Source organism: Elephas maximus, chromosome X, assembly GCF_024166365.1.
Source record: "Elephas maximus indicus isolate mEleMax1 chromosome X, mEleMax1 primary haplotype, whole genome shotgun sequence".
Classification (NCBI taxonomy): domain Eukaryota; kingdom Metazoa; phylum Chordata; class Mammalia; order Proboscidea; family Elephantidae; genus Elephas; species Elephas maximus.
Genome location: NC_064846.1, coordinates 127,548,439 through 127,563,813, shown reverse-complemented (window position 1 = coordinate 127,563,813; position 15,375 = coordinate 127,548,439). Strand labels below are relative to the sequence as shown.

Genomic DNA, 15,375 nt, shown 5'->3' with positions numbered 1-15,375 from the left:
TCTTTCTTCCTTGATCTCTCCACCTGTCATGTTGTTTTTATTTGTTATTTAATGTCGTGCTCCTTCAGGCATGGTGATACTTGCTGGGCAAGTGCAGACCTTCATAGGTGCCTTGAGGCCCCACCCAGAGACTGGGTGCACATAGCTTGGGGTCTCCCTCTGTTATGGATTGGTTTGTGTTCCCCCAAAAGGTATACTGAAGTCCTAACCCCTGGGATCTTTGAACGTGACATTGTTTGGAAATTAGGTCTTTGAGGATGTTATCAATTAAGTTAGCACGAGGTCATAAAGGAGTAGGGTGGGTCTTAATCCAACATAAGTGATATCCTTATAAAAGAAGGAGAAAAGACACTGAGAGACAGAAGAAGGACTCCATGTGATGCTGCAGCTGCAAGCCAAGGAACACCTATGGCTACCAGAAGTTGAAAGAAACAAGAAAAGATCTTCCCCAGAGCCTTCAGAGTGAGAATGGCCTTGCCGACATCCCATGGACCCACTGTCCCAACCCACAGCAGATGAAAAGGGGTGACCCCCAAGAAATTGCAACCACTGTGTCAGGACCCCTTAGTACCTGGATTGTGGGTGGGCAAGAGGCCTGACCCCCTCAGTTACTCGCTGAATGTGCAGTGGTGCTGCCAGTCCAGGAAGGCATGGCAGCCACCATGTCTTTCCAAGGTGCATGTGCCTGGCCCTGACCCTGACCCCACCCATGCCTGTGCCTAGGTCCCTGCTGGGGGAGGAGTGCAGTAACAATTCTAGGCTGGCCCCTCTGCCACCCCAGGTGCCAGGGGACACGGAAATGGGTGGCTGAGAACCTGTTCGTGGGAGATGGGGTGGGGGGAGGGAGTGTGGGCAGGACAACACAAGAGTCGAGGCTCAAAACCCCTGGAGCATGCTCCAGGGGTTCTACCAGGCTTCACTTACAAAATACAAGTTCTAATGTAAAATTATTAAGGATTTCAAGATGGTCACCGAACAGCATTAAACGCCAAGTGTATGGCTGGGTCCCCAAGGCCACCCCTAGGTTTGATGATTCTCTAGGAGGACTCATTGACCTCAACGTATAGTTTTACTCATGGCTATGATTTATTGCAGAGAAAAGATTCAAAGCACAATAAACAAAGAAAAAAGGCAGACGGGGCAAAGTCTAGGGGGAACCAGGTGCAAGCTTCCAAAGGTCCTCTCCTGGAGAAGTCACACAGCATGCACTTAATTCCCTCAGAAATGAGTTGTGACAAGACGTGTGGAATGTTGCCAACCAGGGAAGCTTGTTAGAGTCTCAGCAGCCAGGATTTTTGTTGGAGGTTGGTCGTGTAGGGTCTCCCTGCCTTGAGTGTATCCAAATTCTAGACCCCCAGAAGGAAAACAGGTGTTCAACGTAAACCACATTGTTTAAACAATTCAGGCACAGTGAGGTAGGAGCCCTCTCAAAATTCAGTTTTCTGGATGCCAACCAAGGGCCAATCTTATAAGCAGACCTTTCAAAGGGTAAGAAGTCAGGCCTGCCATGTTAACTCCTTTCTGCACAGGGGTCCTTCTGAGTGTAGGACCCTGTGCAACTGCACTGGTTGCACACCAAAGAAACTGGCCCCAGTGGTTTTCCTTATATTGCTGAATGAAGTCTTGCTATGGAAAAGGTAATAGAAATGCAGAACAGCACAGGCTGCTCTCCCAGGTACATGGCCACAGAGAGGAGCCTTAAAGCCTTCAAGGTCAGTGGCTATGAGGACAGGGAGCCTCAGCTACTTGGCTGCTGCACCCTCCAGTGCTGGGTGGAAAACAAGGGCTGGAAGTACCTGGCTTCATGTTTTGCCCTTTACCCACCAGTCACACCTTTCATTTAATCTAACCCCTACCAGCACACAGTGTCATTAACAGGAGGAGGCAAGAGGAAGATACGTTTAAAAAAATCAAAAGTGATGGCAGTTGCATCTATCGTGAGATTGAGTAAACACTAATATATTTGATAAGGCTCTTTTTTACTTCTCTTGCTAAGAAAATCATCCTCTAGATTTTTTTCTTTCATAGAATATAAACACCTTTATTACATAAGCTAAAATGGGAGGAAGGAGGATTTATTTGCCTTTCTAGAACTTGATTTTCCTCAGAATTCCATCTCCTTGCCCTCTAGCACAAAGGCATCTGCTTGGGCACACTGGTCTGGCCTTGAAGTGATATATTCAAGAAGCTCATCCTGCCGAAACTGCTCTTTTAGAAGACTGCCTATCTGGGCGTATTTTTTTTTTCCTTTCATCATATTGCTTTCGAGTTTTCTTTGATTACTTTTTGTTTAAACTTTCTTCCTGTTCAGGAGTCAGCTTGGCCCCCTTCTTGCAGCCCTGGGGCAATGCACAGTTCTTCATCAGGGTCTTGGTACAGACCAGCTCGTTACTGGATGCATTGTAGACAACATGGATGATCCTCATTTTGTGAGTACAACACTCAGAGCTCCAGAAGACATTCTTCATGTCCAGCTTCAGGTCATGGTACTTCTTGTTGCCTCCTCACTCACAAACTCTGTGTATAAGGTGGGGGCCAATCTTAGTGTTGGCAGCTGGGCATCCCAACTCATACTTTTGCTTCTTACGGTAGGGCTTTCTCTTGCTCCTAGTCTTGTGGCACTTGTCTCAAGAATGCCTATCAGTTGGTGTTGACTACAAAGAATCATCCTCTATATATTAAAGTAAAATAAAAAGCCTGAGAGTCTATGTGTATTAGTTAACCATTGCTGCAACAACCAGAAACAAGTTGCCATTAAGTCAACTCCAACTCATGGCTCCCACATGTGTATCAGAGTAGAACTGTGCTCCAATGGGTTTTTAATGTCTGATTTTTCAGAAGTAGATTGCCAGGGCTTTCTTCTGAGGCACCTCTGCATGCCAACCACCAATCTTTTGGTTAGCAGCTAAGCGCATTAACCAACTGCACCACCCAGGGACTCCACAGCTGCATAACAAACTACCCCAAAAACATAGTGACTTAACACACTTCCATTTATTTAGCTCACAACTCTGTTGGTCAATAATTTGGGCTGGGCTCAGTGGGTAGTTCTTCTGTTGATCTCAACTGGGCTAACTCAGACATTTGCGGTTGTCTTCCAGTCAGCTAATAGCTCTACTTCTGGGAGGTTGGTTGGCTGTGGCTGTGGTGACGGGTGTGATTGGGTCATCTGTCTCTTAGACTTGGGTTTGTTCACATAGAGGTGGTACATTTTCAAGAGCAGCAGGAAAATCCAAGCCCCAACGCACAAATGCTTTTCTAGTCTCTCCTTGTGTCACACATGCCAATGTCTCATTGGTCAACACAAGTCACATGGTCAAACTCAGATTAAACTGGTGTGAATATAGACTCCAGCTCTGGATGCAAAAGTCTGCAACATACATTTCAGGGTCATGGGTGTTAGGAGGGGAAACATTCATAGCCCTCTTTCTAATCTACCACATTATGCTATTGATTCACTGGAACCCCAATATAGGACACAGAGAATCAGTAGTAACTGGTTGTCTTGGTTATCTAGTGCTGCTGTAACAGAAATACCACAAACAGATAGCTTTAACAAAGAGAAATCTATTTCTTCACAGTGAAGTAGGCTAAAAGTCCAAATTCAGGGTGTCAGCTCCAGGGGAAGTTTTCTCTCTCTCTCTCAGCTCTGGAGAAAGATTCCTTGTCATCAATCTACCCCTGGCTGAGGAGCTCTCAGGCACAGGGACCCCAGGTCCAAACGATGTGCTCTGCTCCTGGTGCTGCTTTCTTGGTGGTATGGGTCCCCAACTCTCTGCTTGCTTCCCTTTCCTTTTATCTCTTGAGAGATAAAAGGCGGTACAGGCCACACCCCAGGGAAACTCTCTTTACATTGGATCAGGGATGTGACCTGAGCAAGAGTGTTACATCCCACCTTAATCCTCTTTAACCACAGGCAGAGATTATGATTTATAACACATAGGAAAATCACAAAATGGAGGACAACCACACAATACTGGGAATCATGGCCTAACCAAGTTGACACATATTTTGGGGGGACACAGTTCAATCCATTACACTGATATAACCTCTAAATTGGACTCACTTTAATTCATTGTAGGGTTGGTTGTTAATTTATGCTTTTATAAAAATTTAGCCATTGTAAGGCAGTCTGAATCAAATATAAGAAAACAACTCATTTCTACAGGACCTAAGCAGCTCAGTCAAACACCACCATCAGCACCACCACCACCAAAATCACACACCATCATTGATTTGCATTTGAGCATAGGAAAAAACATGAAAATACAAAATCTGTTTAAGAGAGTGACTGGTAGATGTTTCAGCAGACCACACTTAAACTCTTTTAAGGAATGGCTAGTCTTTCTGACTAGACCAATTTGTGGAAATCATTAATAAGGGCTGTTTGTTTCTTATTCTTTTCTTTTAGTTGGCTATTATAAATATATTGTGGGTTGTTCTCCCCATCACTATTCAGACTTGAAATGTAGAGGAGAAAAAGTGGCTTTTTTTCTATACTTTTAACAGAAGAATCAAAGTCACACAGCGTGTGTGCCGTCTCCTGAGTATATAAGTTTAAAAAAAGCAGAACTTCTCCTTTCTAAAATTGCCCTCAGGGATCTTAGTTTGGTCTTAAAAACCCTCACATAATGGGATTTTGATGCTTTTACTGTCAAAGAACTTTAAAAATGTGTCTTCTAATTTTGTACTTAAAGCCTCTGATTACTTTCTTTCCTTCCTGCAAATTATGTTAATTCAATGGCTTGTGATCCAGCTCTTAAAAATATTTAGAAGTCAAACACGGATGAGGGCCTTGGCACAGGAGCCAGAGAGGGAACTCTGAAGAGTACCCCTCCATGGTTAAAAGTACTCTAGGAGGGACCTCTTTATCCAGCAGCCCAGGCAACCAGGCCTGGAGTTCCTGTGGCCAGTAGCTGGAGGCCCTGTGGTCCTTCCCAGGGGTTAAAAAAAAAAAATCAAACTGATTGCTGTTGAGTCAATTCCGACCCATAGTGACCCTATAGGACAGAGTAGAACTTCCCCATAGAGTTTCCCAGGAACGCCTGGTGGATTCAAACTGCCAAGTTTCCAGGGGTTAGTAGTCAAGTTCAATTAGAGGCCAGTGCGATGCCACACCTTATGAGGCACACACTATTGTAGGTGTGAGGGGACTCGCAAATGCTTCTATTTTACTTCCTTGAACTTGAGCTTTGTGTCAGAAGTGGTGGTCTGGGGTACACAGGCAGGGATCAGAGCTCCTAGGGGCCAGGAATCCTCACTCCATAGAAGGACAATTTGCTCCTGTTCTCCACTTCCCAGTCATTGTACAGGTGCCTGGTACCAACTTGAGAGCCCTTAGGACTACAGACCCCTCGTGCTGCCCAGCACTTCTAGTCCTGTGCCACTTCACACCACCCAGGAGCCTCAGAGAGGGTGGAGGCCATACTGGGCAGGGGAACCTCTCCACAACCCTTTTCCTTCCTCTGGAGATACGCTGTTACTCATGTGGCTGTGGAAAACGGCATTTTCCAAATATGGCTGAAACAGTATCTTCCATCCCATATGCTCTTCTAGAACTGTGCCACTGTCCCATCAAGAGGTGGAGTCTATGTCCCTTCCCCTTGAACCTGGCTAAATCTTTTTTGACTGCCTCAACCAATAGCATATGGAAAAAGTGAATACTATGTGACTTCTGAGGCTAGATCATAAAACTGCTTTGCTTAGTCTCTTGGGATGCTCACTCTTGGAACCAGCTGTTATGCTCTTAGGAAGCCCAAACTAATCTGTGCATAGAACACACGTAGAGTCCATTGTTTGGTGAAAATCTCTTCCTCTTCACCTTATTGGTGGGGAAAAATTCCCACCGTAGGGTTATGGGTATGCAGATGACCAAACACACAGACTCTGGACAGATAAGATCAATGGCCATTTATTAGTCACATATACTCACAGCCCTGGGGAAGAGGACAAAGTATGTTGTACTGTGTATGCTATACAGGGCCACCTGGGGGTTTCACTCTGGAACTGAGTGGACAAGCAGGAACTGTGGGAGGCAGTCTTTGTAGTAACAAGAGGGTGTGGTGGCTAATGGTTCATTGGCTTGTGTGAATAATTTCCTATCTGGCAGGGAGCTACTCAGGGATAAGCAGGCACTGTGCCTGGTCCCTGTGACAAGGAGAGTTGTTTGGATAGGGTACCTTATCTGCAGGAGCAGAGTGGGGAAGTAAACTTGTGGTTAGGCCATTTGAGGTGCTCCCATTTCCCCCAGATGTCAAGACATATAATACTGGGCCTTAATTATAGACATTACATCACAGTGTGTGGGGGTGTTCCGGAGGGCAGCCCAGCTGAGGTTCTAGCTGATAGCCAAGTCACTCCCAGCATTTGATTCTTCCCAATTGAGGTTCCAGACATTATGGAATAGAGACAAGTTGTCTCTAGTGTGTTCTGTCCAAATTCCTGATCCATCAATTCCATGAACAAAATAAAATATTTGTTGTTTTACATCACCAAGTTAGCAGCAATAGTAACTGGACCAGAGACTCTCTCTTGGGGTCCAGAATCTGAAGAAAAGACACAATCTTGTTCTAGAAATGCAGCATTACAAGTAGGGTGACCAACCATATTGGTTACCTGGAACTAACAGGTTTCCTAGAAGATTTTTCAATGCTAAAACTGCGAAAATCCTGGGAAAATTGGGGTGAGTTGAGGGTTAAATCCCTCCAGGAAGGAATGACCAGTGTGGGATAGGAGTCTTCCCAGGGGCTGGAGGATATTAAAAGCACAAAAAGTGCATTTGCTTAACAGAAAAAAAATTTTTAAATTTCTTAATTCCTATGGATTAATAATCTGGGTTGGAGAGTGAGAAAAAAGAGAGATTTAAGAGTATATTTGTGTATGTGTGTGTTGAAGAGGGTAATTGTCATAAGAACAGGAATTCTTACATGCTGCCCACTTCTCTGGAAGCTGTTACTTGCCTGAGCATGGTCAGGACTACGGTGCAAAATTTAAGGGGGGGGGCACTGAAAAAACTCAGTAATCAAGATATATAATTAAAAAAAATAGATAACATTTTAATGCATTATTTAAAAAAATCAAACGGGCAAATTATGGCCCATGGACTACCTATCTGTTTTTGTAAATAAAGTTTTATTGGAGCTAGGGCCAGGATTAGGGTGAGGCAAAGCGAGGCAGGGTCATGCATACACAGGGTTGGATCTTGTCTTTATTTAAAATATTGGTATTTTCTTCATAATGGGTTTTTTGCATTAATTTTATTTTTAAAAGAATTGCATCAAAATATTTATCTTAATCACTGAGGTTTTTGGTGCTCCCTTAAATTTTGCACCTGAGATGAGTGCCTTACTTGCCTCACCCTAGTTGCAAGCCCTGCTACCTGAGAAAGGCCTTAAGGAAGCTGATTTCTTTGAGAAGTTGCATGGGCAAAGAGTTGTTTAGCAAGTAGTTTGGCCATATTTTAAAAAGCTACTTCCTCAGTAGAGCAGGTGTTATTGGTACATCTCTTGAGTCCTCTTAGGCCCCCTTTACTGGTGCCGTGTGTCTCTCCCCCATTTTCCGTGGGCTTTGCTGTGACCTTCTTCAAGAGAGCTCCCTTTGGGCTGCTGAAGCCAGAAATGCCTGAAGGTTTACATCCCTGGGGTGACCCTTAGCCAATGACTGCCAGGTGCAAGAGTATAAAAAACCCAGCTCACTTGCCTTCAGACCTAACAAACTCTGAAGAGCAATTCTTGCCTCAGAGTGCCCTGCAGTATCAGGCTTAGGCTGGGACATCACCTGAACTCACACCCTTGCTTGGTCTCTTCCCCTTCATTGTCCTGCTTCCTCAGCTCCCTTATCAGTTTCTCCAGGGAGCATTCCCTTCATAAATCACTTGCACCAGACTCCTTATCTCAGAGCCTACTTCAGGAAAAACCCACCACTCACAGTAGAACTTATGCGGCCAAACTTAAGAGCTCTGTAGAATTCTTTTTATCAGGTTCTACCTATAAAATCAGGTTTCCTTAGCAACCGTTCTCATTACTATGGCAACTATTAGTTATGGTTACCAAGGCAAACTTGACTTTCTGAAAAGAGAGAGCGGCACTCTTCACTTATCTTGTTGTCTTTTTTCTCAGTTCTCTCCAAGGCAATTGTGTGTGGGCTGTAGGATTCTTCATTTCTTTTAAAATTGATTCTTTAAATGAAACTTGCACAAAGCAAATCAGGCATGTTACCTGAGATGTTGCTGCTTGGATTGCTCTTGAGGCAGAGCTGCATATGCCCAGGCTAGATGCTGAGGGGCAGAGCACAGATGCTGCTGACCTCTGAGTGAGACCAAGGCAGAAAACACAGCCCTGTGCTTCACAGGCTGGTGCTCTGACCATCTCTCCCCTAAAGTGCGCAGTAAAGGTGGGGAAGGGCCAGTGCAATTGTAGCATCTCAACGTACGAAGCTTTGATTTAAAAATGATGTTTCCATGAGGGATGTTTCTTTTTCTCTAAGACATGTATATAATTTTTTTTCTATGTCAAAGAGACATGCAAAAAGCAGCTAGCTCTTCACATAAGGCTGTGTTCTCCTTGGTGGTAATTATTATTATTTTTTTTTTCAGAATGTCTCCTCCTCTTCAGGGCTGACATTGTATGGTCTGCCAGCTAGGGTTGCCTCCACTGGTGGGGAGTGCTGGTGAGTGGGCAGGTGCCCTCTTGCCATTCACAATCATTGTCTACTGGCTTCTCTGGAGTGCAGTGCAGGGGTCAGGGCTGAAAGAATGGATCTACCTTGCTGTCTTTGTTTAAAAAAAGTAACTCATAATACAAAACCCTCTATTATCCTAAAAAGCCTTTATTTTTCCTGCTCTGCTCTCTGTTTCCATGGAGATGGAACTAGTTACAAGTCGTTAAGTCAATGGCTGCAATGGTTGTATTATGTTCCCTTCTCCGTGAAGAAAAACACCTTTATTTTCATCTGTCCTTTGTCAATGGACAAGGTGCTCTCATTGCAAAGCATCCATCCCTGGCAGACAGTGAACCATGAACTGGGCCAAGCAGAGAGGAATGTAAAGCTTTCAAAAGAAACACCCTCTTCTTCATCAGTCTCACCACGCACCTGGTGGAGGAGCCAGGGAGTGGGGGGCAGGGTTGATCCAGTCTGCCTAACTTCCAAGTTCATTCTAGAGACTCAGAAACAGAAGTGCTCCTAGGGTTGAACATAAAACTATAGCTGTTCGGCTGTTACTTCAGGGATTTGTGCTGGTGTAGTAAACACTGCTGATACCCCACCCAGATCCCTTCCTTCCACAGCTTTTTGTTTTTTTAAACTTTTACTTACTTACTGCTCTTTTATTTTATTGTGGTAAAATATGTATATAAAACACTGCTATTTTAACCATTTTAAGTGTACAATTCAGTGACATTAATTGCATTCACCATGTTTTGCAACCATCACCATTATCTAGTTTTGAAAGTTTTTCATCACCAGTACTCCTTAAGCAATTACTGTCCATTCGCCCCTCCCTTGATCCACTGGTAACCACTAATAAACTTTTGTCTTTGAATTTATCTATTCTAGATATTTCATATAAGTGAGATCATACAATTATTTGTCCTTTTGTGTCTGACTAATTTCACTTAGCTCAATGTTTTCAAGGTTCATCCATGTCATAGCATGTATCAGAATTTAATTTCTCTTTATGGCTGAATAATAGTCCCTTGCAATGTACAGTAATTACTGATAAGAAAGGATTTACTTTTGCCATTTTGCTGGGCTTTCTGTGTGTCTTATGTGTTTTTTGACCCCCATATTTTTCCATACTGTCTTCTTTTTTGTTTAGTTGATTTTTTATAGTGAACCATTTGATTCTCTTCTCATCTCATTTTGTGTTAATTCTAAGATATTCTCATAGTGGTTAACATGGAAATTACACTTAACATCCTAATTTTATAACAATCTAGTTTGAATTGATACCATTTTAACTTCAATAATATTAAAAAATTCTATACCTATAAAGCTCCATCCACTCCTTTATATTGTTGTCACATATTACATCTTTCAAATGACGCAAATTTATGATTTTGTAAATGTATTTGTCTTTTATATCACATAGGGTGTAGCAAGTAGAGTTACAAACCAAAAATACAGTAAAACTGAAACTTCATATTTACCCACGAAATTACTTTCACTGGAGATAATTATTTCTTCATACAGCTTCGAGTTACTATCTAGTATTCCTTCATTTCAACCTGAAGGACTCTCTTTAACATTTCTTGTATGGCAGGTTTAGTCATCACAAACTCCCTCAGCTTTTGTTTATCTAGAAATGTCTTAATGTCACCCTCATTTTTTTCAAAATTTAAATATTTTTTTATTATAGACATTTGCAAATATCCATGAAAGTAGAGACAATAGAATAATGAACCTCATGTACCAGTTACCCAGATTTGGCAGGAATCAACCTTCACCAGATTGATCTCACTGTTCGCGCCACCATTTTTTTTTTTTTTTTTTAGTCTATTTGGAGTCCCTGGTTGGTGCAAAAGGTTAAGCTGGAACCTGTGCCATAGTTTCACATACCAGCAGGGTCATGCATGGTGGACAGGATTGAGCAGAGCTTCCAAACTAAGACAGACTAGGAAGAAAGGCCTTGCAATCTACTTTTGAAAATCAGCCAATGAAACCCTGTGGATCACAAGAGAATATTGTCCAATACAGTCCTGGAAAATGAGCTCCCTAGGCGGGAAGGCACTCAGAATACACACTGGCTGCAACAATGGACTTGAGCATAATACCATCGATCGGGAAGGTGGTGCAGGACCTAGCAATATTTTGTTCTGTTGTACATGGGTTGCAATGAGTGCAAGCCAGCTCAACAACTCAGGCTTGTGATTTAAAAGACTACAAGCCATTCCACCAATTTGCCTTTTGCCACCTTGTGTTTTCATCTCTCTTCCTCTCAAGGCTTGATGCACTGTACTTTCCCCAAATTCTTTATTTCAGTAGCTTATGTTGGTGTTTTCTCTCTCCTCTACCCTATAGACTGCCCTTTGGAGCAATACCTCCCAGTCAGCATTGTGTCTTTTTTCTGTGGGGTTGCCTCTCCCCTTCGCCCTTACCCAGTCCTTTCTCTCATCATGCTCCATCCCCTGGCATCACTCCAAATCCTTTAGTACTTAAAGCCCCCGGCTTCTTATCTTTATTTTTTAAAATTTATTTATTGTGCTTTAGGTGAAAGTTTAAAAATTAAGTCTCTCATACAAAAAGCCATACACGCCCCGCCATGCACTCCCAGCTGTTCTCCCCGTAAGGAGACAGCACATTCCTCCTCTCCACCCTGTGTTCCCCGTGTCCATTCAACCAGCTTCTGTACCCCTCTTCCTTCTCATCTCGCCACCAGACAGGAGTCTACCGCATAGTCTCATGCATCTACTTTGAGCCACGAAGTTCACCCCTCACCAGCATCATTGTCTATCTTATAGTCCAGGCCAATCCCTGTCTGTAGAGTTGGTTTCAGGAATGGTTCCAATCTTGGGCTATCAAAGGGTCTGGGGACCATGACTGTCAGGGTCTCTCTGGTCTCAGTCAGACCATTAAGCCTGTTTTTTTAAGGAGAATTTAAGATCTGCATCATATTGTTCTGCTCCATCAGGGATTCTCTATTGTGTTCCCTGTCAGGGCAGTGATTGGTGGTAGCCGGGGACCATCTAGATCTTCGGGGCTCAGGCTGATGGAGTCTCTGGTTTATGTGGCCCTTTCTGTCTCTTGGGCTCATATTTACCTTGTGTCTTTGGTGTTCTTCATTCTCCTTTGCTCCAGGCAGGTTAAGACAAATTGAGGCATCTTAGATGGCCGCTTGCTAGCATTTAAGACCCCAGACACCACTCACCAAAGCGGAATGCAGACCGTTTTCTTAAAACATTTTGTTATGCCCATTGACCTAGATGTCTCCTGAAACCATGGTCCCCAGACCCTTGTCCTTGCTACTCTGGCCTTCAAAGATTTTGTTGTATTGAGGGAATTTCTTTGCTTTTGGTTTAGTCCAGTTGTACTGACTATCCCTGTGTTGGGTGTTGTCCTTCCCTTCACCTAAAATTTTTTGTCTACTATCTAGTTGGTGAATATCCCTCTCCCTCCCTCCCCACCCTCGTAACCATCAAAGAATATTTTCTTCTGTGTTTAAACTTTATCTGGAGTTCTTATAACAGTGGTCTCATATAATATTTGTCCTTCGCAATTGACTAATTTCACTCAGCATAATGCCTTCCAGATTCCTCCATGTTACGAAATGTGTCACAGATTCATCGCTGTTCTTAATCGTTGCGTAGTATTCCATTGTGTGAATATACCATCATTTATTTATCCATTTATCCATCGATGGGCACTTTGGTTGCTTCCAACTTTTTGCTATTGTAAACAGTGCTGCAAGGAACATGGCTGTGCATATGTCTGTTTGTGTAAAGGCTGTTATTTCTTTAGGGTATAGTCCAAGGAGTGGAATTGCTGGGCCGTATGGTACTTCTATTTCTAGCTTTTTAAGGAAATGCCAAATAGATTTCCAAAGTGGCTGTGCCATTTTACATTCCCACCAGCAGTATATAAGTGTTCCAGTCTCTCCACAACCTCTCCAACATTTATTCTTTTGTGTTTTTTGGATTAATGCCAGCCTCGTTGGGGTGAGATGGAATCTCATAGTTGTTTTGATTAGCATTTCTCTAGTAGCTAATGATCGTGAGCATTTCCTCATGTATCTGTTAGCAGCCTCAATGTCTTCTTTGGTAAAGTGCCTGTTATATCCTTTGCCCACTTTTTAATTGGGTTGTCTTTTTGTTGTTGAGTTTTTGCAGTATCATGTAGATTTTAGAGATCACACGCTGATCAGAGATGTGGTAGCTAAAAACTTTTTCCCAATCTGTAGGTAATCCTTTTACTCTTTTGGTTAGCATAGGTGTTTGACTTTTAGGAGCTCCCAGTTACCTAATTTCTCTTCTGGTGTTAGTAATGTTTTATATACTGTATGTGCCATGTATTAGGGCTCCTAGCTTTGTCCCTATTTTTTCTTCCATGATCTTTATCGTTTTAGATTTTATATTTAGGCCTTTGATCCATTTTGAGTTGGTTTTTGTCCACGGTGTGAGGTATGGGTCTTGTTTCATTGTTTTGTAGATGGATATCCAGTTATGCCCGTTCCATTTGTTGAAGAGATTGTCTTTTCCCCAATTAACAGACTTTGGCCCTTTGTCAAATATCAGCTGCTCATATGTGGATGGATTTATGTCTGAATTCTCAATTCTCTTCCATTGCTCTATGTATCTGTTGTTGTACCAGTACCAGGCTGTTTTGACTACTGTGGCAGTATAATAGGTTCTAAAATCAGATAGTGTGAGGCCTCCCACTTTGTTCTTTTTCAGTAATGCTTTACTTATCCAGGGCCTCTTTCCCTTCCATATGAAGTTGGTGATTTGCTTCTGAATCTCATTAAAAAATGTCACTGATATTTGGGTTGGGATTGCATTGTATATATAGATTGCTTTGGGTAGAATAGACGTTTTTGCAATGTTGAGTCTTCCTATCCATGAGCAAGGTATGTTTTTCCACTTATGTAGTTCTCTTTTGAGAACTGTCTTATAGTCTTTTGAGTAGTGTCGTATAGTTTTCTTTGTATAGGTCTTCTACATCTCTGGTTAAATTCATTCCTAACTATTTTATCTTCTTAGGAGCTATCATAAATGGTATTCATTTGGTGATTTCCTCTTCGACGTTCTCTTTGTTAGTGTAGAGAAAGCCAACTGATTTATGTGTGTTTATCTTGTATCCTGATACTCTGCTAAACTCTTCTATTAGTTTTAGCAGTTTTCTTGAGGATTCTTTAGGTTTTTCTGTGTATAAGATCATGTCATCTGAAAACAGAGATATGTTTACTTCTTCTTTGCCAATTTGGATGCCCTTTATTTCATTATCTAGCCAAATAGCTCCAGCTAGGACATCCAGGACAATGTAGAATAAGAGTGGTGATAAAAGGCATCCTTGTCTGGTTCCCATTCTCAAGGGGAATGGTTTCAGTCTCTCTCTGTTTAGGATGATGTTGGCTGTTCACTTTGTATAAACGCCCTTTATAATGTTCAGGAATTTTCCTTCTATTCCTATTTTGCTGAGAGTTTTTATCATGAATGAGTGTTGAACTTTGTCAAATGCCTTTTCTGCATCAATTGATAAGATCATGTGGTTCTTCTATTTTGATTTATTTATGTGATGGATTACACTGATTGGTTTCCTAATGTTGAACCATCCCTGCATACCTGGTATGAAACCCACTTGGTCATGGTGAATTATTTTTTTGATACGTTGTTGAATTCTATTGGCTAGAATTTTGTTGAGGATTTTTGAGTCTAAGTTCATGAGGGATATAGGTCTGTAATTTTCTTTTTTTGTGGTGTCTTTACCTGGTTTTGGTATCAGGGTTATGCTGGCTTCATAGAATGAGTTTGGGAGTATTCCGTCCTTTTCCATGCTCTGAAGTATGTTTAGTAGTAGTGGTGTTAAATCTTCTCTGAAAGTTTGGTAGAACTCTGCAGTGAAGCCTTTCGGGCCAGGGTTTTTTTTTGATGGGAGTTTTTAAACTACCTTTTCAATCTCTTGTTATGGGTTTGATTAGCTCTTCTGTTTGTTTGTGTTAGTTTAAGTAGGTAACGTGTTTCTAAAAATTTGTCCATTTCTTCGAGGTTTTCAAATTTTTAGAGTACAATTTTTCATAGTATTGTGTTATGATTCTTTTAATTTCAGTTGGGTCTGTTGTGATATCGCCCATCTCATATCTTATTCGGGTTATTTGCATCATCTCCTGTTGTTCTTTTGTCAGCCTGGCCAGTCATTTATCAATTTCGTTAATCTTTTCAAAGAACCAGCCTTTGGTCTTGTTAACTCTTTTGATTGTTTTTCTGTTTTCCATTTCATTTAATTCTCCTCCAGTTTTTATTATTTCCTTTCTTCTGGTGCCTGAGGGTTTCTTTTGTTGCTCTCTTTCTCTTTGTTCAAGTTCTAGGGATAATTCTTGGATTTTGGCCCTTTCGTCTTTTTGTATGCATGCATTTATTGATAAAAATTGACTTCTGAGCACTGCTTTAGCCGTGTCCCAAAGTTTCTCATATAAAGTGTTTTCATTCTCATTGGATTCAATGAATTTCTTTATTCCATCCTTAGTTTTATAATCCAATCTTTTTTTTATTAACTTTTATTGAGCTTCAAGTGAACATTTACAAATCAAGTCAAACTGTTACATATAAGTTTATATACACCTTACTCCGTACTCCCACTTGGTCTCCCCCTAATGAGTCAACCCTTCCAGTCTCTCGTGACAATTTTGCCAGCTTCCAACTCTTTCTATCCTCCCATCCCCCTTCC

The 15,375-nt window shown here is 41.9% G+C and overlaps 1 pseudogene; it reads right to left on the bottom strand.

Moving 5' to 3' along the window:
* Window positions 1–2,075: 2,075 nt before the first annotated feature.
* The window catches only part of LOC126068788 (40S ribosomal protein S8-like), a 165,775-nt pseudogene continuing 152,475 nt past the window's right edge, over window positions 2,076–15,375 (bottom strand).